Below are 26,984 nucleotides of genomic sequence, written 5' to 3'. Positions count from 1 at the left end.
AAGATCTTGACCACTAGTGTTTTCAAAGTGCTGCTATAGACGTTTGTGTTGTTTGTATTCATCCTGCACAAGGAAAGACCAATGATCTTCTCTTTGTATTAAAAGAGTGCTGTCAGAGGGAGGGGGAAGAGGGACAAAGTGTTTCTCTTTGAGACAACTACGCTCTGCTACCAGATGTTAACTTGAAATAAATAAAGTCCAGACAGGAATGTGATAAAGGTAGGATGCTTATTAGAAGTGCAAATATGAGTGACTTATCTCAAAGATAAATAATAATAAAAGAAAACACTTTGTCCCTTTTTTCTCCTGGCGGCACTCTTTTAATACAAGGGGAGATAATTGATCTTTCCTTAGGCAGGATAAATAGGGTGGGACGTTAACAAAACGATCTCTGAATATGATTTAGAAAATCATTAATGAAGCTCAGAAAGATGGTTGGATCCAGAAGAGCATTGATACTATTGGCTTCATACTTCTTGTTTCTTAAGGCTTTTTATATCAATGGCGCTTAAGTTAGCTAGTGTGAATTTTAATAAGGATCACATTTAGTGCATGTCATGATAACCTTAATCTGCAAACAGAATCATTCTCAGGGATGAGTGACGTAAAATTGAGCAGGGAGCAGTGGGTCAAACGGTAGACAAAACAAATGACGTCAAGTATTTGAGCTGGGAGAAACAAAGGTTTTCAAATCAGTCTGTCTGTGGAAGTTGTGCAAACAGGAGACTGCCAATAATGTAGAAATAATCTAAGCAAAATGTTACCTTGATGTGTCTGTCTGTGCATCACAATTTTTTTTTTTTTACATAGGCGTCACCGCTTATCAAGGCCGAGAGGCCACTCAAGGATAAGGATTAAAGAGTGTACAGTAGTCAAAAGGACAATATAGTAATCGATAGTAATGGAAGTTCGCTAAATTTGTTAACTTAAGTGTAACGGCTCATCAGAAATTTCAGTTAAGTTAGAAATTCAAGTTAAGAAGTAAATAATTAGCTAAGGGAACATTAGTCTCTCTCTCTCTCTCTCTCTCTCTCTCTCTCTCTCTCTCTCTCTCTCTCTCTCTCTCTCCTGAGTCAATTTTCTCCAAATAAAATGTTGAAAAAAAAAAAAAAAAACTCAGCAAACGTCTCATGTTTTCTTTCTTCATGAATAGAAGCTTATCTATTTTGCAAACACTTGATGAAACGGCGATGGTGAAAAGAAGCAGAAGGCGTGTAAAAAGACAAGCATGTATAAACACTCCACACGTATGTATAAAGACACTTATTTTGCCCAAATTTATAAAGAAAAAAGAGAAACATAATATTTGACTTTTGAGAATTATCAATGTGTAACGCATTTGCTCCTATTTTACTTTTCAGTAGCCACTTAGTAAAAGTTTATAAAGTTCATCAAATGGGTGTGCATGATGTTTCTTCTTATAATTATGTGTCACTGAGCCAATATTTTCATTGAAGAAGCCACAAAGACTGAAAAGAAACGCTTATCCTTTTTCTTCATTCTGTTAATTCATCTTGCATTTCCTGAAGTGTCTTCTTCCGCAGGTTTGTTCACAAATGACGACTCAAAACACAAAAAAGGAATTTTTCATGACTAAATTTTATGTCTCGCTTATGTCTTAACATTATCTTATTCTCACATTTTTTTCTGTATTATCAGAAAAATCTGAAACTTCTTAATCTTACTTTACCTAATTTTAATTGATTACGATACCTTTTTTTTTGTGTGGATCTGAAGCACATACGAAAGTCTGTCAAGTTCCTCTAATGGTTATGCGTGACGTTGCTTCTCATAATTATGTGTCATAGAACAAATATTTTTTTTATTGACGATGATACATTACATAATCCAGAAAATAAACACTCGTCTTTCTTCTGTTGGAGAACCCTAACATTTTCCGAAGCATCTTTTTATTCTGCAGTTTTTTGTAAATAAATGAAAATTTAAAACACAAAAAGGATTTTACATGACTAAGTTCTACTGTTATTATATCTTGACATTATCTTACTTTTATTGTTTGTGTATATCAAGACTCCTGCAGTGATGGAGGGAGACTACACCAACCCCGAGGGATAAAGTACTGAGGCCCCAACTAGTTATCGTCAAGATTGACGGACTGCATGATGATGATGATATCAACATTATTTTACTTACACACTTATTCCTTTATTATCAGCAGGGCTATGACAACAGCATATTCTTTTCCTTATTTTGATTCTCACATATATATCCATTGATATCTTATATGTTGTTGCAATATTTTGTTCCTATAATGGGGTATGATCCCACACAGTCAGACGATTCTATTTATAAAAGATGCTGCTAAGAACTGACGAATCAAATTAACTACGTTCTGCTACCAACCAATCAGAAACCAGAATTGCTTCATAAATATTAAACCTTTTCTGGAGCAATTTCACATGTTCTTTTCCGGGTTTCGACACGGTAAGAATATTTTGTTCTGTGGAACTGTCTACTACAAACAAGTCCCCTCCCAGGACTTATGTGTAACGGCGAACCATCTGAAACTCAAAATGGTTTACACTTCTAGATATGTTTTTATGTAGAGTGACATGGTTCTCGGTTGATTAATTGTGTCTGTGTCGGATATACACTCGAGAGTCAAAGCAATGTAAAGAATATACACCAGGAAGAGCTCCAGCCGATGGATTTGTCCTCTTGGCACAAAAATCAACAGTCTGTGCCATTTCTGAAATACCTTTTCCTTGTTGATTGTGGCATGCTGCCGGTCCTGTGCCGTTCTGAGAGATCCATTCTTCCAGGCTTTACCTTCCCTCTTTGAGAAGGTGGCTAATTTATTGCTAATAGCCCAAGGCGCCTCTACATGCTGAGGGGTCTGCCCAGACTTTTTTTTGCATACCAGAATGCGTGTGTAACAGAGCACGTATAGCGTTTATATGCCAATACTGAGCTGTTTGAGAAATGATGTAACAGTAAGGAAAAGAAAAAAGACTATAAAAAGGAGAGAGATCACATTAGAGAAGACGATCATGTTAGAAACGTGGGTGACGTCACAGCAGTAGCGAGAAGTCACGCGTGGATGGAGAATGAGGAATAAAGGTCTTTTTTTAAAACCTGAGACAGGACTTGTAGTTTTTCCTCTTTTCTATTCTTTGTCTCCTTTGCAACTAAGTCTACAATGTGTGGGCCCCGGGTGTTTACATGTTAATGCGAGAGTGAACGTTACAACGTCCATTACGACGCTAACTGTTCAATCTCACTTTTCGATCCTAGTATCACATCTTCTTGCCATGGGAGAGAGATAAATATCCAGCATCAGAAAGACCTGGAACTTCGCAATCTTGCTATTTCTAATCTTAATTGGTTTTCATATAATGTATTGATTCTTATGTCTTTTTTGTCGAGGGAAAGGGCTACATAAAAGCCTGTAAAGTTTCTCTGATGTTTATGCGTGACATTGCTTCTCATGATCAAGTGTCACAGAACAAATATCTTCATTGAGGATGCTACGTTACGTAAACCTGAAAAAAACATTTGTCTTTCTTCTGCTGATAAACTCTTCCAAATGTTTTATGAAGCATCTGTAGATTTTTTTTTTATGAATGAAGACTCGAAAACACAAAAAGAAATTTTCATTGTTTACTTTTATTGTTGGTATAATGTCGGTATTATCTTTTTCTCACACTCCAATGTACTGAGAGTGCCTCACTTATTTTCTGCAGTTGTTTAATTTGTTTAGCATTTACAGAAGTAACTTCTTCTGCAGATTTGTTCACAAATAAAGAAAAAAAAAAGAAGATTTTACATGGCTTTCTTTTATTGCTGATTTAGATCAACATTATCTTGCTATCACACTTGTTTATTTATATACTACTAGCAGGGGTGCCCGGCATTGCCTATGTGTTTGGAAAAAAAAATGTGTTCGTAGGCAGGCTTGAACCCATGACACAAAGGCAGAAAAGATAGTGAAAGAAAAGCTGAGATCTTACTGCTACGCTAAGATGCGAGAAAAAGTGAAAAGCATTTAAAACGATTAAAAAGTTGACTTGCAGAAATGAGTTCACGCAAGCGCAAACATGAACATCTGGCTTGAGGCCAGTCAAGCTTCTCGCCGTATTTGTTTTCCCACAATGTTGGGGAAAACCAGCTCCTCCAAAAAGGGGGAGCTCTCAAATGAATAGCAATTGTCTGATATGAAGGGTTTTCCCCACATTGATCACATTGATTAAAGCTAATTGCTTTCAAGACATTCCTGGCAGGAAAGCCAGGTGGCCTACTTTGCTGCAATTAGTTTCGCTTTATTTATACGAAAAAGGCAAACAAACGCGCGAAAGGACGGAATAGGGTGAATTTTATAAAAGTCGATCAAAATAAATGTAGAGACGACGTCCGTTCACAAATTGTAGATATTATAATCTAGGGAGTATATAAAAAGTTCTAAAAAATAGTAACCCTCTTGAGAACCCCCGCTGACAAAAGCTTTTCTCCGGCCCTTCATAAGTGGTGACTCCTTTGTAAAAAAAAAACAAAAAAAACAACAAAAACACATGCAACTGTTTTGCCTTTTATATATATAGATTAGCAAATATACCTGATGTTGTTCAGGGCTACAAAAAAAAAACAAAAAAAAGAAGAAATGAAGTTGCATTTGACCATACTGGCTCTACTTAGGATATTGAGCACTTTTTGATTACTACGGAGTGGAATGATAAAGTTGTTGCCCTAAAGAAAACAAGACAACAGCTTTATTTTAAAACTTTTATTAAAAAAATCAATTCAGGTAACTTCATTATGTAGTAGAGCTGACATCTACTCAATGTAGCCACCTTCAGCCTCAATCACCGCCTTGATAGGGGTCTGGAACTGGGAGCATGCCTTTTCCACAAGTGCCGATGAGAACTTGGTGAATACTCGGCAGATGGCGACGATCAGGCTGGCTTTGGTGTTGTGAGAGGTCATGTTGATGATGTTCTTGACGTATAACCAAACAAAGTAGTCCAACGAGTTCAGATCGGGGAAAGAGAGTAGCCAGTGAGAAAAGGGTACAAAGTCGTAGCACTCCTTCTGAAGCTGAGTTTAGGTCTCTTTGGACTTGTGGGCCAGTTCCAGATCCTGCTGCTACACCCAGGGTCAACCAGCAGCCACGTGATTGCACCAGGAAATCACCACACTCTTCAGCACATCCAAGTACATTTTGGTGTGGACTTTCAAGCCGACTTCAAAGATATGAGGTGGCATGATGCAGTCCTTACTTGAAATCACACCAAAGACCATAACCATGGCTGGAAACTATTTTCATTACCTACCCTGGGCATGTCCTTGTTATTCGTGGCAATCCAGTAATGTATTTTAAGGGAGCTGGCAATAGTCCTGTTTTCATAACTTGGATTAGTAGAGAGCATGTATTGTACAGCGGCGCATCTCCGATCTCGCTCGTTGAACATTGTGTCACATTCAGACATGATAGAAAACTCCTATCGCTCTTGTGATTTGTACATAACTGGCCAACTAGTAACTTGTCTGCAGCAAAAAAAGAAAAATGGTTTCCATCAAAAGGAAATGGAATCATGTTGGCTTTTCTAGGGCGACAATTTTATCGTTCTACCTTATATATGCCACTTCCATCCATGGCAAAGCCAAGTAGATTTTCTTGCATAATAGTATAACAAAATTGATGTTGGTTTTCGTGGGTAACATGGCATTTAGACATATCTGCTCTATCCAGGATATTAAGCACTTTTGAGTTACTACCTTTGAGCACTTTGGATTATGGTTTCCGTGCAACAACATTTTAAAGAAAGACAGAACACTGCGGGCTCACCAGGAGAACAAGTGCAGTTCGACAATCTTTTCTTTCCTGTTTTCTAGTTGTTGATAGTATTTGCAAAATTGACTTTGTTTTTATGCATTCTTTATTTACACAATTAATGCACAAATGTTTATCTTTCAATTCAACTCAAAACATGCCAAAACAGTTTTACCCTAGAATTCCAAAAGTAAACTAAGAACTACATTGCAGTCTGAACCTATATTTTTTATCAGCCCACTTTTGTAAAAAAAAAAAATTCCTCTCAGCAATCTATATGTATGAGTTTGGTCACATCTTTGAAAATATTTCGGAAAGTTAATTTGAAAATATTTCATAAAGTTAATTTGAAAATATTAGTGTTATAGCAATAGAAGAGGGAAGAACTCTTAATAAAGAAAATAAGAGTTATTACCCCTTATAGATCTTTGAAAGACTGGGGAGAAGAAGCAACACGGCGAACATCGCCAGACATTCAATATGGTCTGTAAATAATGTAATGTTTCTGCCATGAATAAATTGTGTTTTAAAATACAATGAACTTGTCTACTTTTTCTATGTTGTCCAATGATCATGACATCACAATTTTTCCAAACACAACAAAATTTGGCGACGAGGATAACATTAGATTAAATACCAGATCTCAAAAACAAAAAGCGCACATAGTCTTAAAAAAATTTCGTTAGAGAATTCTTTTGGTAAAAACGGAAAAAAAAAATCTTTTGCGCAATATTTTTTTTAATGAATACACGAAAAAAAAGATAGTTTTTCCATAAGGTTTTTGCGAACACAAGAAAAAATAAAACTTTTTCCACAATAATTTTTTTTGTGAACACACGAAACAAACAAACAAAAAAACAATTATTTGAGGGAACAAACAGAAAAAAAAACAATTTGTGCACAAACAAAAAGAAAAAAAAGAAAAATTATTTACATCATGGATCCAAATTCATTGGAAAAAATATTGCGTAACCCTCAAGAAGAATTTTTAAAGGCTCAAAACAGTTTAATTGAAACTTTGATGGTACAGTTTTACAAACGATTAATGGAAATACCAAAATCAATTTCTTTGAACACCATAGCAAGCACAATAATGGATTTTTCATTCAATCTGGATTTAAAACAAACTTTTATTACTTGGTACAGACGACGGAAGGATATGTTTCAACTTCACATCCATTGACGACGCATGAAAATCGCATTTATTACTTCGCAAGCTGGGCACAGAAATATATTCACATTCATCCTTCCAAAAAAAAAACACAAGATATTACATTTGATGAAACGATAGTACAGTTATCAGACATTTTTGGTGAGTCAACATTTTTATTTAATATTCGTTACAATTGTTTAACATTAAAGAAAAATGTTACAGACGATTTTGTCAAATTTTCTGAAATTATCAATCTACAATGTGAAAATTCAGCTGAATTGCCTCATTTTCATTGCAGGGTTACAATCTCCAGAAGATGCAGACATATGCACATGTTTCTGAGATAACAGAGAAAAAGATTGAAATTACTACTTAATTATACACTGTTGGTGACTTGCATAAATCCCCTGAAATAAATAAATAAAAAGAAATACACTACCAAATAATGTAAAATAAACTTTTGTTTATTTTTGTGAAAAGAAAAGAAATTACTTTTTAGTGTGCGCCAAAGTGGCAGTCGGTATGAAAGAAGGTGAAGACTTGAGAGTGTGAGAGAAAAAGCCCAACTATGTGTTGTGGCGAAGTGAGAGAAAGAGAGAGTCAAACAATGCTCTTGATGTGCAAGAAAAGCTATCATTTCAGCTACTGAATTTCACTTGGCGAGCGCTGCTGTTGGTGTCGGTTAACTCTACCTCATGAGAGAAGTTCTCCATGCCTTTTATATTTCTTTAGCGGCTCCCAGAGGCTTGCAAAAATAAGTTTTTTTAAATCGAGTCCTGATTGATCAAAGATTTCAGCTACGTCGGCCATTTCTCAAGCGTACTGCTTTTTGACCCAAGAGGTTTGGTGTGGGTGAATGCTGTAATTCCTGTACAAATGAATTTATAAATTTTAATGTGTGTGTGTTAGAAAAATAAAATAACAGCACAACACTCAATCTATTTCATTTATATGTCGTCCTGTAATTAAAGCTTTTTTATACCTTAAAAAATATTCACTTCAAACAAAACTGTTGGAAGACGTTTATTCAACTTGATCTTTGTTCCAAATCATAGACCAGTGTGTGGGAAAGGAAGAAGACAAAGAAAGAGATCGAAATCACTAATTAACTCTTGTTAATATGTCGAGAAGTAAAATATTTGCTTCCCACTCTTTAAACGACTTTTTCAAATAAAATTTCCTGAAATACAAATAAAAATAAATTGTCCCACATTGCTAAAACGTGGAAAATATAATCGAATAAACACTACGGCCATAAGAGTGAAGGTAGCCTGGGCATAATTTTGCAAGTCATTGCCTCTGATAACATCACATGCTTCCCCTCTCTATATCCAGGATAAGTTGTATAGCAGTTGTGTCGGGAGCATCATGATGTATGGCTGTGAATGGTGGGCCCTCATCCAACTCTCTCTCGTCCACCTGCAGTACAATAACAGATCTACGATCAGATGATTTCATTTACATGTCTGAGGACGTTATATGCTTCACAATGGACTATTCTTAGTTATCACTAGTAATGGGACGATTCAAATATTTTTCCCGATTCCGATGCCATTACCAATTCTGTACTAAATTCCCAAGTCCAATACAATTACCGATTCTGATTCTTCATAAATCTCTAAATATTTAACTATAAAATTATTATTTTATTCCCGATTACTGTAAAGCAGATGTTAAATGTGCATATATTTTCTCAAACATAAAAATATACATAGGGGAGGGGCGGATGTCTATAGATTTTAGTTTTATCGGTATTTGAAAATCAATAAATATTTATTATTTCACTATTACTACCAGCAGTGGAGGATTTTGCTTTAAACAAAATCAAATAAATAAAAAGTAAGTAAAGGAATCGTTTTTGGTATCGGAAAATAGGCATAATTTTTCCGATTCAAATATCGATTCTGATACTCCAAAAAGTTCCGATTTTTCTGATTCCCAATTCCAATTAATCGTCCCAACACTAGTTGCCAGCCTCTCCTTTTTTACCATATTCATTGCTAGTACCTTCCTTCAGCGGTTTTCCATTTCTTGCTATTTTAAATTAAATTAACTAAATTATATAGTAGTGGACCTACCTGCTCCATATCGGTGCTTATGCACTTTAGCAACAACATTAAAAAAAAACGGAGATTAAGAAAAATCCCTATGTGCCCGGTATATGAATGAAGTTATCATTAAAAAAATCGCTTAATTTGATCAAGTAGTTCCTTTTTTTTTTTTTTTTTTTTTTACTAAAGAAAATAAAATTTTAGTGAGAGAGTAAAGTTAGACAAGGCTTCTTTTTTAATGTGAGAAAAATATAGCCCCCCCCCTAAAAGGGGGTTCGAATTGGGACAAAAATTTTGTAATTGATCCAGCCTGGAAGGTGCTCTTCTCCTCTAATTGAGGAAAAGGCAAATACTACACCGTGATTATAGTCTGGTTTATATTGGGTCTATTTAAAATACTATTTTAAAAATAGGGTCTCAAAAGATTTTATCCTCGGCCCTCAAAATCAACAGAGATTAGAGCATTCCTGTAATAATGTGGTCGCTGTTGATTGCAATGTAATGCTAGTTCTGTGTAGTTCTAGGAGGTCCACCCTCCCAGGCATTGCCTTCTCTCTTTCAGAAGGGGTTAGTTTATTGCTAAGCGCCTGAGGCGCCCCTGCTGGGGAATACTGACGGAGCTGCCCGGGTACTTTTTGCAGGTCAGAGTGCTCCTCCTCGGAGAGGGGGGGGGGGTGACTTCTCAATTCAACTTTCCGACCCTGGTGTCTAAGGACTTGCAGTGGGAGAGAACTAAATATCCTTAGTAGCCGGTATCTATTTATTTTCGTGAGGGACATACTTTGATTTACACCGGTTCAAAAATGTGGAAGGCTTGCCCAGTTTATTTTGCATACCAGCAGCAGGAAAAAGGGGCAAAGTAAATAATTTTCAAAAAGGAGGAGAAATAATAATCTGAAAAAAAAAAAGGAAATAATTGTCTCCAGCTGTTTGACGGGCTTTCAATTTTCAGGTAAACATGTCGACATAATAAATTTCTTTCTTCTCTCTTTTTAAAAAAAAATAAATAAATAAATAAATAATTATCGGCTTTAATAATTTATTTTTCTCGCCTCGGAGAAATTAAGACGAAGTCTTATTTGCGGTCGCTTCTCTCTGTTTTTGTTTTAAATTATTATTTAATTTCGACTTTTCATATATAGGGTTGTCTTATATCGACAAGTGAAGGTTTCGGTCTTTTCAACCTCCTCCAGTCAACTCCTTATTTAATTAATAATTATGATTATAATGAGTACTTATGCAGAATACGAACCGTGCTATTTTTTGTTCTTTTTTAGATGTGTGTGTAAGTAAATGCAATTTCTACAATATCTTTTATTTATTAAATTGTTAAATGAAAGTACGAAATAGTTAAGTAAAAAAAAAACAAAAAAAAAACGCTCGACCCTTGTTAACAATTGGTTTAATAGCATTATTATTTCAGCACGGTCCGTATACTGTATTTTAGTATCAATAATTCAATTAAGACTTGGCTCCCAAGAGCTCGATAAGAAACCTCGACTTGCCGAAGTAAGCTGAACAATCCATCTATGAATCCGTTGTACTTTAAGCACTATTGGATGGTACCAACATTTATTATCTAAACATATATATATGTGTGTGTGTGCGTGTGTGGCAATCAAGCTAAACAGATTGTTTGCGTTTCATCCCTGTAAGGACTCTCCAGGATAATGTTAAACTTAAGGTATGTTTTAATGTGGGGGGAAATATAGCCCCCCCCCCCCCCGAAGGATTCGAGTTGACATTTTAGCCTAATGGGACGAGTCCCTACAAGGATGAACCATGAAAAATCCTGAGTAGTTTTCATATATATTACATAGCTGTAGTACAGCTATGTAATCTATATGAAAACTACACAGTGCTCGCTCGATACGCGAGTACAGCTAAGCTGTACTCGCGTATCGAGCACCGTTGAAGTAACTACTGAAAATCGAGACAAAACATTACATCTTTCGGGTTTGTATTACTGTACACATAGATTCGAAAAAGTTGTCAAAAAACAAATATATAACAAATAGATGTTATCAAAGGCCAGATAAGTTACTTTTCTACCTAACTGGATATATTTTTTGTGTTTTTATTTAATGTAACATGTCTATTCAGCTCGAAAAGCATACAGTGTTTACCGATGTATTAGAAAATTCAAAATGGCGCCCGACTCTCTCTTTAACACGGTGTTCGGGAAAAGGTGTTATAAATAATAAACTAGACAAAATACTGTTAGAAATTCGCTCAATATATGTTACCGTGACATAACTTGACATATATTCGGTGGTTTTTAATAGTATTTTGTCTAGTTTATTATTTATAACACCTTTTCCTAAACTTACCGAGTTAAAGAGAGAGTCGGGCGCCATTTTGAATTTTCCAATACATCGGTAAACACTGCATGTTTTTCGAGCTGAATAAATATGTTACATTGAATAAAAACACAAAAATATATCCAGTTTGGTAGAAAAGTAACTTATCTTGCCTTTGATAACATTTATTTGTTATATATTTGTTTTTTGACAACTTTTTCGAATCTATGTGAGCAGTAATACAAACCCCGAAACGCTGTAAATTTTTATACTGCTGCTACTACTAACCGGTAATCATGTTGTGTCTCGAGCACTGGAAGTAAATAAGATACCGAAACAAAACATATACATACCCCGGTACGTCGTACCGAGGGTATCGATGGAAGATCATGTTAATATATAGTGTCAATTAATATTTTAAAAAAATATTATTCGTTCTTGGACGAGTAATTGAGCACTGTTTGTTTCTCCTATAACACAGAATTGCATTATATATATATATATGTGTGTGTTTGTTGTGCTCTGTTTCCTTTGTTAGTGTTATGTTAGATTTATTTCCAGATGTTCAGCTTTTGTTTCCCACTATCGTCGCCAAAAATCTGTTAATAAAATCCTGTGATTAACCACATCCTTTCGCGTTTGTCTGTGTGTATTTCTCGCCTCTACGTAGCTTATAAATTTTTACTTATGCAGAGAAGGTATCGTGTTGAAATAATGTTATTTAGAAACCCATTTTTAACATGGGGGAGGGTGTTTTGTAGCTAATCTGTACTTTCACGTAACAATTTAATAAACAAAAGATACTGTAAAACTTGTATTTGACTTGAAAATACTATTTAAAGAAAAAAATAGCACGGTACCTTGGACATTTTGCAGTATAGATTACAAAATGAAAGTAGCAAAAAATATATATATACAAAATAACTGTTACCTACTTGGATAAATTTTTGTGTGTTTTTAACTAATTTTAGAACGTTTATTTACTTCGAAATACAAGCAGTATCGAGTCATTGTGACATTTCAGTTTTGTTTAATTTTCGATTTTTGATAGATTGTCAAGTCTCCTCAGATCGTCTCCTGTCGGATATTTTTTCTTGTTTTAACTTAAGTTTCAGAACTACTTGTGGTGTTGTTGCAGTGTTGCACTTATGTTACCGTGCTATATTTTAAAAGTAGTATTTTCAAGTAAAATTCAAGTTTCACGATATCTTTTTTTTATTATTATTGAATTGTTAGGTGGAAGTACAAAATAGTTATAAAACATCCCCCCCTTCCCTATGTTAAGAATGACTTTTAAAATAATGTTATTTCAGCGCGGTAGCATGAGTGCAAAGTAACCCCACTTGTGTTTCAAACTAAATAAACGCTTTGTTGAAGCACAAAAAAAAAAAAAGAAAAAAAGGAACTTATCCGGGTAAGTAGAAGAGTAACTTATCTTGCCTTTGATAAGATTTATTTAACCACTTTTTCGTTTTTTTTTAATTTTTATTTTTTTGTACTGCAAAATGCTCATCGATTATTTATCAATATGCAATAACATAAAGAGCATTTGTGCAGTTAGAAAACCGTGGGAGGCTTTGTTAGCTCTTCCCTTGTCGAAATAACTCTCATAAAATAAAGTTTAAAAAAAAATGTTTAAATGCAGAGTGTACGTAAAGTACTAAAACGTACTTTAAAAATCCTCTTATTTTTTTAAAAAATGAAATCCATCATAATGCATTTTGATTTCTTCGTAAACAAGTCCGACATTTTTAATATTCTGTTTATAGTTGACAAAAAAAAAAAAAAAATGAATTACTTCGTGACCCTTTGAATTTTGGGTACTCATGCACTGCAGAGAGTAATCTATGCTTTTTTTTTTTTTAACATGGAGTTCACCACTTATCAAGGCCCAAGGGCCACTCAGGGATAAGGGTTATTGTGTGTACAGTAATCAAAGGGATAGTGTAGCAATAGTATTGGAGAATTTGTAAGGTTTCATTACTTGGGGGGGGGCGGTTCATCAGGAATTTGTTTTTGTTGGACTTGAAGACATCCAGGTTGAAGTCGGAAGGGAAACAGGCAAGCGGAACAAGAGTTCCACAGGCGTGCAGTTCTAAGAAAGAAGCTTTGTTCATGGTATCTACGTTTTGATTTAGGCACAGATAAGGAGTGGGGAAAATTATTGACGGTGGTTTCAGCTAGTCGGGTGTTTTTTGAAAAAGATTGGCGAGGAGGGACCAGAGAATGGAGCTCAGACGAGCACCTGCCATGGAAATAACGATAGAACAATGACAGGCTCGCTACGTTTCTTCTGTGGGAAAGAGGTTGTAGGGTAGAGAAAAGGGCATCCCCCATCAAGCCACGGAGTCTATTTTGTACTCTGTCAAGACAGGATAGGCTGCTTTTTAGCAGCCCCCGCCCAGATGTGGCAGCAGTACTCCATCTTTGGACGTACTTGGCTCTTATATAGATAGAGAATTGCATCATTAGTGAGATATCTTCTGGAGCGGTAGAAGGATCCCACCATTTTCCCAGCGACCTTAGCCACAGACTTGATGTATGTGTTCCATTTAAGATCAGGTGTAAAGGTCAAACCCAGGAGCTTATCAAAGCCTGGGGTCTCCTTTAGATGGCATAATGATAAAGAAAACATTTCCAATTATACCGTAGCTGGAAATCTTGTGTAGTAGGCCTTTATGCCAAACCTTATCAAAGGCCTTTGATATGTCGAGAGCAATTGCCCTAAAAATGAAGCCTTTTTCGAGAGATTCGCTAATCCTATGAGATATGACCGTTAGCACATCTGCTGTAGATCTAGCAGAGCGGAAACCATATTGTGTGTTGCTAAGAAAGTTATTTCTGCTGAGGTAGTTGACTACTTCTCTATTTATTGTGGATTCCAGCAACTTACTCATGACACACAGGAGACTTATTGGTCTGTACTGAGAGGGGGATGACTTATCTCCTGAATTCTTAAATACAGGGCATACTGATGAGGTTTTCCAGGGTGTTGGGAAGCACTTCTCCTTAAGGCAACGCTTAAACAGTTTGGAAAGTATGGGGACAAGTTCTGGTTGTAATTTTTTTAACACTATAATTGGAATACCGTCGGGACCAGTTGCTTTACTGGAGTCAAGGTTATTGATTAGCTTGGCGACCTCACGCACAGATATTTGTATGTTGCATAGCGTGTTGTCTGTTATAGGAGGGAATATGGGGAGTTGATGGCCTTCGTCACATGGTAGAATTTGCCGCAAAGTTTTTGGCAAATAGTTTGGCCTTGTCGGATGCTGTCGAGATGACCTCTGGTCCATTGATAATGGTTGGGATGGAACGCACGTTTCTGTTCAGGATCCTATTTGCTACTTTGGACTTAACGGTTTGTGCATATAGTTCTCTTGCATTTTTTATTACTCTTTTACAGTGGTTGCTGGCGGTTCTGAAAGCAGCTTTAGTTTCAGTGCATCTATTACGTTGGTAGCTATGGAAAAAGTGATTTCTGTGTGCGGTGGCAGCAGCACATTCGGGGGAGAACCATGGCTGGCTGTTAGGTTTTTGTTGGAATTTTTTGGATGGTATGAATTGGTCTATGCCTACAAGTAACCATTCGGTCAGGTCTGATACTATAGAGGACACATCCTTTTTAAACATGGAATGGAGAGGGAGATCAGATATGAATGTACGGAAGCTATCCCAGTCCGCCATAGAGTATCGGTATACAGTACGGTGGAGAGGTACGTCTGTAGATTTATTATATTTCATTTTTATCTTAACTGATACGACGCAGTGGTCGGAGGATCCCAGAGGAGATAGAACGGAACACGAGCATAGCTCAGGGGAAGTGGATAGAAAAAGGTCTAGGAGGTTTGCGAACTGACCGGTACTATCGGGCACACGGGTGGGCTCGCGGACAATCTAAGTGAGGTCATAGGCAATGGCAAAATCATGACAGAACCTCCCCTCATCATCAGTCTTATTTGAGTGGGTTAGCCATTCCACATTATGGACATTGAAGTCACCGCAAATGTGAATGTTAGCTGAGGGATGAGCAGACAGGATGTGATCAATTTTTTCTGATATACTCTTAAAGACAGTAACTCCACTGTTGTGGAGGTGATAGAGGGCAAATATAAATGCGGTGGTGTAAGCAAGTGCAACCCGGAAGCACATATAAGGTAGATTAGGGTCTTCTCTGGAGATATCCCTGCCACATGGGAAGTTATCTTTAATGTAGGCACATATTCCATGCCCGTGGCTATCTTGGGGGGTCAGATTTAGATGTTAGGTTAGAGTATCCTTTAATTATGAACTCATCTAGGGAGGTGGTCGGCCCTATTCCAGTTTCGCTTAGGAAGAATATGTCAGGTTTCATCTCCTGTAATTGGGTTTCAACCTCTGGAAGGTTAGAACGTAGGCCCCTGATGTTGGAGAAGGAGACGTGGTAGTAGGGGTCTACGTAGGAGGAAGGGGTTCTAGGTTTATTCGTGTTTTTTTTTTTTTTTTTTGAGATATTTCATGTTGAGGATTTTGGGGTTTGTGGAACAGGTCAGTATACTTGGTTAGAGCAGAGCAGAGAGGGAAAGTAAGAGAGGAAAGATAGGAAATTTTTTTTTTTTTTGTAGCTAATGATAAGGTAAAGCCGTAACAATTACCCACTAGTATGGCATCGAGAGGCCCCACCAGAGACTACTGCATGGTCCAGAATCCATTCACCAAATGGCAATACAGCAGCCCCAGTACTTTGCACCTGCTGATAGGACAGCCTCCTTAGTGGTTAATCCAAGGTTTGGGTCCCTGACTATCAGGCGGTTAACGTCAGCCCATATAAAACGTTTACCTCCAGCACCCTTACTTGTGACATGGCCGCAAGGATAGACATACAGACAGAAAATTTCCGACATCTCAGACTACTGTTCACCAAGTACTACCGACCTGGGAAGCAGCTTTTTCTTCACCCTTTGTCAGAAACATCACTCATTAGAAATGAGAACTGAGGGACAAAAAAGGAGAAGCGAGAGTTACTGGAGCTGCCGATAACACATCCACTGCATTATCTACTCTCCATTAAAAAAAAAGAAAAACGGTAAGAGGGTCTTATTTATATCTACTTAGTAAAGTCCTTTGCCCGTTCCCAGTTTAGAATAGAATTTGAAGATAGTCCCCCCTCCCATATTAATCCGTGGAAGTTTTTGTTTTTTTTCCATTGTTTTATTTATTTATTTATTTTTTTTTTTGCTTTTAGTACCTCGCGGTAGAAACTTCGAGATTAAACTTATAATTACATTTCAATAATGCAACTTGTGAGGTCAGCTTATGTTTTTAGATTGGGGGCATCTTATTTAAAGGCTAGTTTAGGGTAATGCCAGACGTATTTAACAAAAAAAGGTTAAAACACGAGTAATAAGACATGATAGGTAATGTTAAGGTGTTTCAATTTTTAGTAAGACTGCAATAAGAGAATAAAGATAAATAAATAAAATATATATAATAATGCTGAAATAATGACGTTATTATTTAAAAAGCCATTCTTAATATGGGGAGGGTGTTTTGTACCTATTCTGTACTTTAACCTTACAATCGAATAAAAAAACATATCATAAAACTTTAATTAAACATGGAAATACGATTTAAAAAAATAGCGCGGATTCACTCTCTGCATTAGCACCGAATTTTGAAAAGAAATTTGAAAGTATTTAAACTGCCGAATTTTTTTGTAATAAAAATGGATGCTTCTACAGAACAACTACTCACAGCACTAGAGAGCATCCGATATCTGTACAAAGCCACAATTCGCTCAAGCATGGAGTATTGTTACCACATCTTTTTTTTTTTTTTTTTTTTACAAAGGCATCACCACATTATCAAGGCCCAGAGGCCACTCAAGGATAAGGGTTAAAGAGTGTACAGTAGAAATTGGTCAATATAGTAATCATTAGTAATGAAAATTTGGTAAATTTAATAACTTATATGGAACGGCTCATCAAGAACTTATTTACTTTAGACTTGAACACAACCATATTGTAGTCAGCCGGAAAGCAGGAAAACGGAAGACAATTCCACAGGCGTGCAGTTCTAAGAAAGAAGCTTTGTTCATGGAATCTACGTTTAGGTTTAGACACAGATAAAGAGTGGGGGAAATTATTGATAGTGTTTACAGCTAGACGAGTGTTTCTTGTGAAAGTTTGGCGAGGGGGGACCATAGATTGAAGCTCAGTTGAACACTTTCCATGAAAATAACGATACATCAGAGACAAACTCGCAACATCTCTTCTGTGAGATAGAGGTTGCAAGGAGGAGAAAAGGACATCTCCTACGAGGCTACAAAGTCTATTTTGAGCTCTATCAAGGCAGGACAAGTCCTTTCTAGCAGCTCCTGCCCAGATGTGGCAACAGTATTCCATCCTTGGACGTACCTGGCTCTTATATAGGTAGAGAATAGCATCAGCAGTGAGATATCTACTGGATCGATAGAAAGATCCCACCATTTTTCCAGCGGCCTTGGCAACAGATTTGATATACGTGTTCCATTTAAGATCAGGAGTAATGGTCAAGCCCAGAAGCTTGTCAAAACTTGAGGCCTCCTGAAGACGAGAGCCATTAATTTCAATTGATGACAAATGTGAATTAGAATGTTGATGATGTATAGAGAGAAGCTTTGTTTTAGATGCATTAAAAGTAACCAGCCACTCCTTTCCCCATTGTACTACGTGCTCAAGATCAGAGGAGAGAGAATTGGAGAGAACTTGGTCGTTTACTGTCTTAGATGTGGTACCATAAATGGTAGTGTCGTCAGCATAAATGTCTACAAATGATGTAAGGATATGATTTGGAAGATCATTAATGTAGATCAGGAAAAGAGTTGGGCCCAGGATGGATCCCTGAGGGACACCGGCATTAATACTGTGAGCTTCTGATTTTTGCCCCTCAACTACTACTCTTATGAACCTATCAGAAAGAAATGATTTAATAATTGAGAAGACTTTTCCAGCTATACCATAGCTAGCGATCTTATGAAGTAAACCTTTATGCCATACCCTATCAAAGGCTTTAGATATGTCAAGAGCAATTGCCCTAGAAAGATTGCCACCGTCGAGAGATTTGCTAATCCTATGCGATATAACTGTAAGGACATCTGCTGTAGATCTAGCAGAACGGAAACCATATTGAGTGTCACTAAGAAGGTTATTTTTGTTGAGATGTTTGATTACTTCTGTATTTAACACAGATTCTAGCAACTTACTCATGACGCACAGGAGACTTATTGGCCTGTACTGAGAGGGGGATGAGCGATCACCTGAATTCTTAAATACAGGGCATACTGATGAGATTTTCCAGGGAGATGGGAAACTATTCTCCTTAAGACAACGTTTAAACAGTTTTGTAAGTATGGGCGCTAATTCAGGTTGAAGTTTTTTGAGTACTATAATTGGAATACCATCAGGGCCAGTTGCTTTACTCGAATCAAGGATTTTGATTAGCTTCGCAACATCATGTACAGATATACGTATATCACATAGCGTGTTTTCTGATACAGGAGGAAATATTGGAGGTTGGCGGTCTTGGTCGCAAAGGGTTGAATTAGCTGCAAAGTTCTTGACAAAGACTTTGGCTTTGTCTGATGCTGACGAGATTACCTCAGGTCCATTGATAATAGTTGGGATGGAGCACACGCTTCTATTCAGGATTCTGTTTGCTATTTGCCAAAACTGGTGGGAACCAAGCCTCTGCTCAGCTACTTTGGACTTAACAGATTGAGCATATAACACTCTTGCGTTCCTTATTACTTTCTTACAATGGTTGCTGGCAGTCCTGAAAACGGCTTTAGTTTCCATACATCTATTACGTTTGAAGCAGTGGAAAAAGTGATTTCTGTGCGCAATGGCAGCAGCACATTCAGGAGAGAACCATGGCTGGCTGTTAGGTTTTTGCTGAAACTTTTTAGAGGGTATGAAATGGTCAATACCTACAATTAACCATTCAGTTAGGTCTAATACTATAGAGGACACTTCCTTTTTAAACATGGAATGCAGAGGTAGATCAGATATAAATGTACGGAAGCTATCCCAGTCAGCCTTAGTGTATCGATATACTGTACGATGAAGAGGTACGTCTGGGGACTTATTACATTTCATTTTTATCTTAATTGATACAACAGAGTGGTCGGAAGATCCAAGAGGCGACAGAACAGAAACTGAACATAGTTCAGGGCAAGTTGTGAGAAAAAGGTCTAGTAGGCTCGCATACTGGCCGTCATTATCGGGCACACAGGTAGGTTCCTGAACAATCTGAGTGAGGTCATAGGCAATGGAGAAATCATGACAGAACCTCCCCTCATCATCGGTCTTGTTTGAGTGGGTCAACCATTCGACGTTGTGAACATTGAAGTCTCCACATACGTGAATGTTAGCTGAAGGATAAGTAGAAAGGACTTGGTCAATTTTCTCAGATATGCTTTGAAAGATAGTAACTCCGCTGTTGTGGGGGCGATAGAGAGTAAATATAAAAGCAGTAGTGTGAGCTAAAGCAACCCGGAAGCACATATAGGGTAAGTTAGGATCTTCCCTGGAGATGTCCCTCCCACATGGAAAGCTATCTTTAATATAGGCACATATTCCATGCTCATGGCGATCTTGGGGGTCAGATTTAGAAGTTAAGTTAGAGTATCCTGAAATTGCAAACTCATCTAGAGAAATAGCCTGTCCAATGCCAGTTTCACTTAAAAATAAAAGGTCTGGTTTAGTCTCCTGTAATTGGGTTTCAACCTCTGGAAGGTTAGAACGAAGACCCCTGATGTTGGAGAAGGAGACATGGTAGTAGGGGTCTACGTTGGAAGTTGGAGAACCGGGTTTAATCGTGTATTTTTTCTTGAAACTTGTCATGATGAAATTTTAGAATTTGTGGACTAGGTCGACAGATTTACTTAGAGCAGGACAGAGAGGGGAAATTAAGAGAGAAAAAGAAACGAAGAATTTTTTTTTTTTATTTGTAGCTAATGATAAGGTAAAGCCGTAACAATTACCCACTAGTATGGCATCGAGAGGCCCCACCAGAAGCTACTGCATGGTCCAGAATCCATTCACCAAATGGCAATACAGCAGCCCCAGTACTTTGCACCTGCTGATAGGACAGCCTCCTTAGTGGTTAATCCAAGGTTCGGGTCCCTGACTATCAGGCGGATAACGTCAGCCCATATAAAACGTTTACCTCCAGCACCCTTACTAGTGACATGGCTACAAGGATAGACATAGAAACAGAAAATTTCCGCCATCTCAGCCAACTGTTCGCAAAAATACTGCCAACCTAGAAAACAGCCTTTTCTTCTCCCTTTGTCCGAAAAATCACTCATTTAAAAAAATGAGGACTGAGGGACAAATAAGAAGAAGCGAGAGTAACAGGAGCTGCCGATAACGCATCCACAATGCGTTTTCTACTCTCCATTAAAAAAAAAAAAAAAAAAAAAAACTATTAAGTATTTTACTTAATAAAAGTCCAACAGACGTGTTTAAGGGAAAGTATGGTGATAGATTCCCCTCACACGAACTAAAAATGAGTATAATTCGTAATTTTTGCTATCAACTTGGTAGATAAATAAACATATGTACGAGGAAAAAAAAAACAAAAAAAAAAGCTAGCATTTAATAAAACAGAAATACACAAATTAAATACTGAAATAAAATGGAGTTGTTAATATTTTAAATCTAAAATAAAAAGCATGATTGAAATCACTTATCTCAACAAAAACAATTCCGTCTCCAAATTGCAAACTGTATTGAAAGAAATTCAGTTAGTAGCGTTCAAAACATTTCTCGGTTGGTGTATCTACCGAATTTAGGTAAAAATGAATAAATAGGTAAAAATGTCACTTTAATAATGGAAATCAAGACCATTGGAGAAGTACAGGTTAAGCTCCCATTCCACTAGATTAAAATAAGGCCAAGCCCCCCCCCCTCCTCCAATAAAAAAAAAAATTTTAAAAACATATTTTTATAGGAATTTACACTGGTAGGGAATAAGACCTAGGCTTTTTTTTTTTTAAACAAGGGCTAATCAAGGTCAATAATTCTTTCTGCTAGTTTGAGAGATTCTTTTAGTGAACCAGTGTGAAAAGTTTTTGTGGAGGTAGAGATAAGGAATATTGCACTTGCTTGTATATCCACTTCCTTTCTTTCATCACAATTTATAACCCTAGCCGACCGAGTCAGAAGCCACCAAGACTGATAATTATTATGCTTGTTTTCTTTTTATTTTCTTTGTTTCTACCCAGAAAACTTGTAATTTTTACCAGCTGCTAAGAGCCCCCCCCCCCATCAATATTAAACCCAAAATTATGTAATTCAATTTGAAGGGATTTTTCTCAATAGAGAATGATTTTTTTTTAATAACAAAATTTATTTAGGCATCTTGTGTACTATTCTGTATAAGTACCCAGAGCTCTAATAATAACTAATTTTTTTTTTACAACAAAACGTTGTAATTGTGAATTAGGGAAAAACATAAACAAACAAAACAAAGCGACAATAATTTCATAAATATTGGCAAACCAGAAGAGTACCTGATTCAAAATTAGCAGTAAACGGTATTTGATCAGAGTCAGTCTCTGATATTAAACCTTATCTGCAATATAACTTCCGGCGAGAGTATCAATTTCCCATCCCAAGTTTATTTATTTATTAAATTGTTAGGTGAAAGTACAGAATAGTTAGCAAAGAACCCCTCCCCCTTCAGGTTCTGCAGATTATTTAGAAGGCCATCTTTAACTTAGAGGCTCGATAATGGCTTAAAAATAAAACAAAATACTGGAAGAAACCCATCCAACTAATGTTATAACATTTATTGGGAGAATTTCTACCAGTAATTTGTTTTATTTTTAAGTCATTATCGAGACTCCAAAGATATAACCCTATCGTGTTGGCCATTTTTTCTTTGTTCTCACGTAATACTCGACACTTGTAATTTGTAAATCTATTCTAACAATTTTCTTTAGTATAACATTTTTTTTTAAGTAAAAATCTTTTTGGTGCAAGAAAATTAAAATCAATGACCGTCAGCGATTAAATCATTGAATTAAATTTCTATTTGCAAGACTTAATAATAAATTAAATTGAATTAAAGTAAATATGGTAGGGTAAAATTTTATTTAGGCTTTCTTTCAGATTATTATATATACATATTTATTATAAAATAATTATTAAATAAAATGTTATAATTTTTCTATTCGCTGCTTCTACAGAATTTTAACTTAACCAAACCGACTTTTTCCAAAACTCAAGCTAAGAGACTTACCCCTATTTTAAAGTAGGTAAATGGGGACTTAGCTTACATTTCTCGAACGGTCCTAATTTTTTGTTGTGAAAGTGCCAATTTTACCTAGTTGTTCATTTTTGCCATTTTTTTCCGGTGCCATTTTTACAGAGCACTGTATCTACCATGAGTCTGCCGCTCTGAGACAGAGTCCAAAAATAGTATCTCAAATCTAATAGACATTGCAAAGGCTGCTGCAAAGAAGGTGGATGCCCCTCTATCGAGCTAGAAGACTACTCACACCTGAGAGTATTCTGTACCACTACAAAGCCACTATTTGCCCATGCATGGAGTGTTGTTGCCATATCTGGGTTGGTGCATGTAGATGTAGTGGTAGCACTAGCCTCTCCCTCTTGGGTAGGGTCAAAAAAAGAGTTTTCATTTTAATAGGTCCCACTTTGTCAACTAATCTCCAACCCCTGTCCCATCATTGTAATGTTGCATCTCCGTTCCTGTTTTACAAATATTTTAATGGAATGTGCTCTGATGAACTCTTTGCACTTGTTCCCCCTCGATATAAATATCCCCGACAAACCCGCTTAGCAACAAACTCTCACCCCTTCACTGCCAAAAAGCTTTCTACTCTAATAGTTTCTTCCCTCGAACAGCTAGACTTTGGAATTCCCTTCCTGTTACTTGCTTCCCTGACTACTGATATGCAGAAGTTTAAATGTAATGTAAACTACCATATTGTTAATCTTTCCTAGGCATGGTCCCAAATAGTAGCCCCTTACGTCCAAGTGGTAATATGCCTTGTAAGGTGTGAACATGAGTAAAAAAGATAGGTCCCACACTATCGACCCAGCTCCAACCGCTGTGTCATTGCCACAATGTTGCATCTCTGAGTTTGTTTTATAAATACTTTAATGGGATGTGCTCTGATGAACTCATAACACTTGTGCCCCCTCAACATACATATTCAAGACAATCAGCAAGATCCCACCCTTTCATGAAATTTTCGATATTTATCCATTTTAGAATGAAATTACATACAAAATGCAGTTTCCATAAATAAAAGGTATGAGGGGAAATAGTTTTTTACTGCATGTTCCCCCCACCCCCTCCCAATATTTATTTTTTCGAAATTCGAACAAAATATATTTAAATCGATTGAAATTTCTATTGTTCTAGTGAATCTTGTACATAGAAATATATAAACATATACATATACTTAACTTTATATATAAATTGAGATGTTAATATTAGGTTCTTCTCCAGAATATACCCTATATTAAAAAACAAAAATAAAGAAAAATCTGTATAATGCATGTACCCATGGCAAAACGAAAATATCATATTCCAAAAATGACGTAAATGTATCAAGTAGTTTTATTTTTATAAAGAAAATCATTTTAAAGCAATTAATAGGAATTCATAAACATTACAACATAAATCTTGAAAGTTTAAATTATTGAGTTATCTCCCTTTGCTTTTTTGTAGATTGTTTTCATAATAACAGACAAGACCAGTGCTCTTCTTTTACTTATATAATTTAATTTTCTTATCTCTCTCTCTCTCTCTCTCTCTCTCTCTCTCTATATATATATATATATATATATATAATCTCTATAAAAATGAGAATGTGTGTGAAGACAACTCTCAACCTATATACTAAGTACAGATTTTTGATCTACAAACTTGAAATTTAGTATATAGGGTATTCAGACACGTGGAAAACTTTATAATCAATTTTCATTTGAAAAAAAAAAGGCTGCTAACATGTAAAAATTGAAAAATTGGTACTTGGGGGTATCATCGGATTTTTATCTGTTTGTCAACTGTTTCACGACTGCATGTGCGAATCGTTCACATGACAGCTTCCTTATGTTAAGAATAAGTAGGTTTGTGAAAACATTTTAAAGATAGTGGCAAGCTGGCCTAATGGTTATCGTACTTGATTCACTGTTTTTTGGTTTGAGTTTCAATCTCAGTTTGAGGGTTTTTTTTTTCTTTTTTCTTTTCTTTTTACTTACAAAAAGTGAACTGTGTAGAAAAAAACACACATTACTTGCACATGTTTCGGTTTCTTTCCGTTTTTTTTAATTGTTTTACTTCATTGTTTTTTTTATGGGATTTAATGTTACGTTTAATACCGGGTAACACTGGGTACATCTGCTAGTTTAAAAATAAAACTACTTTATCAATTTATGTGATTTTTTTTTTTTTTTGGAATATGATATTTCCCATATATTTAAAAAAAAAATGAAATAAATGCTAAAATACATCTCGATCTTGGAATTGAGTTATGTGTGAAAAAAATATTTTTTAATTGTTACAATTAACGTAGTAACTGAACAAGTCACTAATTTCTGTCTGTCTGTCTGTCTGTCTCTCTCTCTCTCTCTCTCGCATCCTCTCACTTCGTTGATTCAATCACTATTTAACATTTTTGACCCTCTCTCTTTAGAGAAAGAGTGACTCTTGTTTTTATTTAGTATTGCAAATTAGTTTATGTACATACCACAAACGCACATCTAAATCTGATGGCAGAATAATAAGTCTTTTTACATCTATATAAGAAAGAATACTACTGCTTCTAAGGATAATATAGAAGTGGAGTAATGCCCCCCCCCCCTTCAATTTTTCTGCTTCCAAAATGGAAACTCTAATTTTTTTTTTTTTTTTTTTATTCAATTTTCACCCCAAACAAGGCACAGTGCCACTTTGAAGTAGGGGGCTACTATTAGGGAATTAATTTGCGGGGTCATTATGAAGGGAGAAGAGTAGAAAGATGTTTGTTAACATTACACTTGAACTTCTGCATATCATTGCAGTTGGGAAAGCAGAATCCCGGAAGGGAGTTCCAAAGACCCGCAGTTCTGGGGAAGAAACTATTGGAGTAAAAGGCTTTCTTGCACCTAGGGATCTCCACTGTAAAGGGATGAGACTTAGTAGCTTGTCGGGTTTGTCGGGGGTAGTTACGTCGGGGAGGTACAAGTGTTTGCAGTTCGTCAGAGCATTCACCATTAAAGTATTTGTAGAACAGGCAGAGGGATGCAACATCTCGTCGATGGGACAGAGGTTGAAGCCTAGATGACAGTTCAGGACCTATCAGGTTGGCGACTCTTTTTTGAACCCTGTCCAGGAGCGAGAGACAAGCAGCAGATGCACCAGCCCAGATGTGACAACAGTACTCCATACATGGGCGAATTGTTGCCTTATAGAGGTATAGGATACTGGCAGGCGTAAGTAGTTTTCTAGCACGGTAGAGGGAGCCAACCTTCCTTGCAGCAGCCTTGGCAATTCTCTCAATGTATCTATTCCATTTCATATTCCCTGTAAACGTTAGGCCGAGGAGTTTAAAAGAAGTACTTTCAGGCAATGTGTTCTTGGCAATTGATTACATGTCTCGATTTAGCACTAATCGGCCAGAAAGTGGGTGCCAATTTTATGTTAAATTTATTTAGGAAAGTGATTCTCCCTTTTTAAAATCGAAAATGAAGAATATTTTTTCTGCTTTGCTGATATTTTTTTTTTAATCTGTTTACATGTAATTGCCCACAAAAAGTAGAATCTGATTTTTTTTTAAAGGATAAACTATGCCAGGTGTGATAATAAAAAAAAATTGTGATAACAAAAATACTAAATTTTCTTAACTGTTTTCAAAAGTTAGAAAGGCCTGGAAATGTGATCATTTTATGTTAAATTTATATGCAAAACTGATTACACTCTAAATTCTAAAGTAATCGTTTGTTTTTTGTTTATTCTGTGTATTTTTTCTCTTTGCCAACTTGTTCAGGGTGTTCATACATAATCGCCTAAAAAAAATAGAATCTCATTTTTGTGGGTCTGGTTTAGCTGAGAGTTTTAATCTATAAATTTACCAAAAACTTTACCCTGACCTTAAGTCCTAGTGGCAAGGTCATAAAATCACACGTAATGGACTAAAAAAGTAAACCCTTTACTTAAAAATCGTACAAAATTCATCTCTTATTCCCCCCCAAAAAAAAAAGAAAATTGGTTAACTGCCCTTAAAACGCTAGAATTGCCTAGAAATGGGGTGTTCATTTTACTGTAAATGTATATGCAAAACTGATCCTCTACTTTAAATTCTGAAATAATTTTTACCCCCCTGTTCTCCACACACCAAGTTTTTCAAATTGTTTATATGTAATCTTCTAAAATAAGTAGATGGTCATTGGGGAGGGGGGTGCTGATGATGTTAAATTGCAATATCTAAATGACATTTTTGCTTAAGGAAAAACAATTTTTTTTTTAAATCTACTTTCTCATTCTGAAAAAAAACAAACAAAAAAAACAATAGATTTCCTTTTTTATAGAAATTTCAAATTAGTGTCTAGCCTCCCTCCTCTAAAGAAACCCCTCATCTCATACTTTAAATTTTAAATTCCTGCTGACACTTGTTCCGATTTTCAATACAAAAAAAAAAACTTTCATTACACATGGCT

The 26,984-nt window shown here is 36.1% G+C and overlaps 2 protein-coding genes across 4 annotated transcripts in view; one reads left to right on the top strand and one right to left on the bottom strand.

Moving 5' to 3' along the window:
- LOC145259943 (bifunctional peptidase and arginyl-hydroxylase JMJD5-like) overlaps window positions 1-26,984 on the bottom strand; it is a 47,365-nt gene that overhangs the window by 20,041 nt on the left and 340 nt on the right. The gene's annotated exons all lie outside the window — the stretch shown is intronic.
- Window positions 9,582-26,984, top strand: part of LOC145259945 (transmembrane protein 169-like) — a 44,056-nt gene continuing 26,653 nt past the window's right edge. The window contains exon 1 of one of the 3 annotated variants that reach the window (XM_080117913.1): window positions 9,582-9,944. The gene's annotated coding sequence lies outside the window, so the exon portion shown is untranslated. Of the gene's footprint in view, window positions 9,945-10,348; window positions 10,677-11,480; window positions 12,707-26,984 lie in introns of those variants that run through there. The other 2 variants (XM_080117915.1, XM_080117914.1) reach the window with 2 other exon arrangements.

This window comes from Euprymna scolopes, chromosome 35 (assembly GCF_053919585.1).
Source record: "Euprymna scolopes isolate OS-2025 chromosome 35, ASM5391958v1, whole genome shotgun sequence".
Taxonomy (NCBI): Eukaryota; Metazoa; Mollusca; class Cephalopoda; order Sepiida; family Sepiolidae; genus Euprymna; species Euprymna scolopes.
The sequence above is the reverse complement of the archived record's forward strand: the minus strand, read 5'-3'. Positions and strand labels throughout refer to the sequence as shown.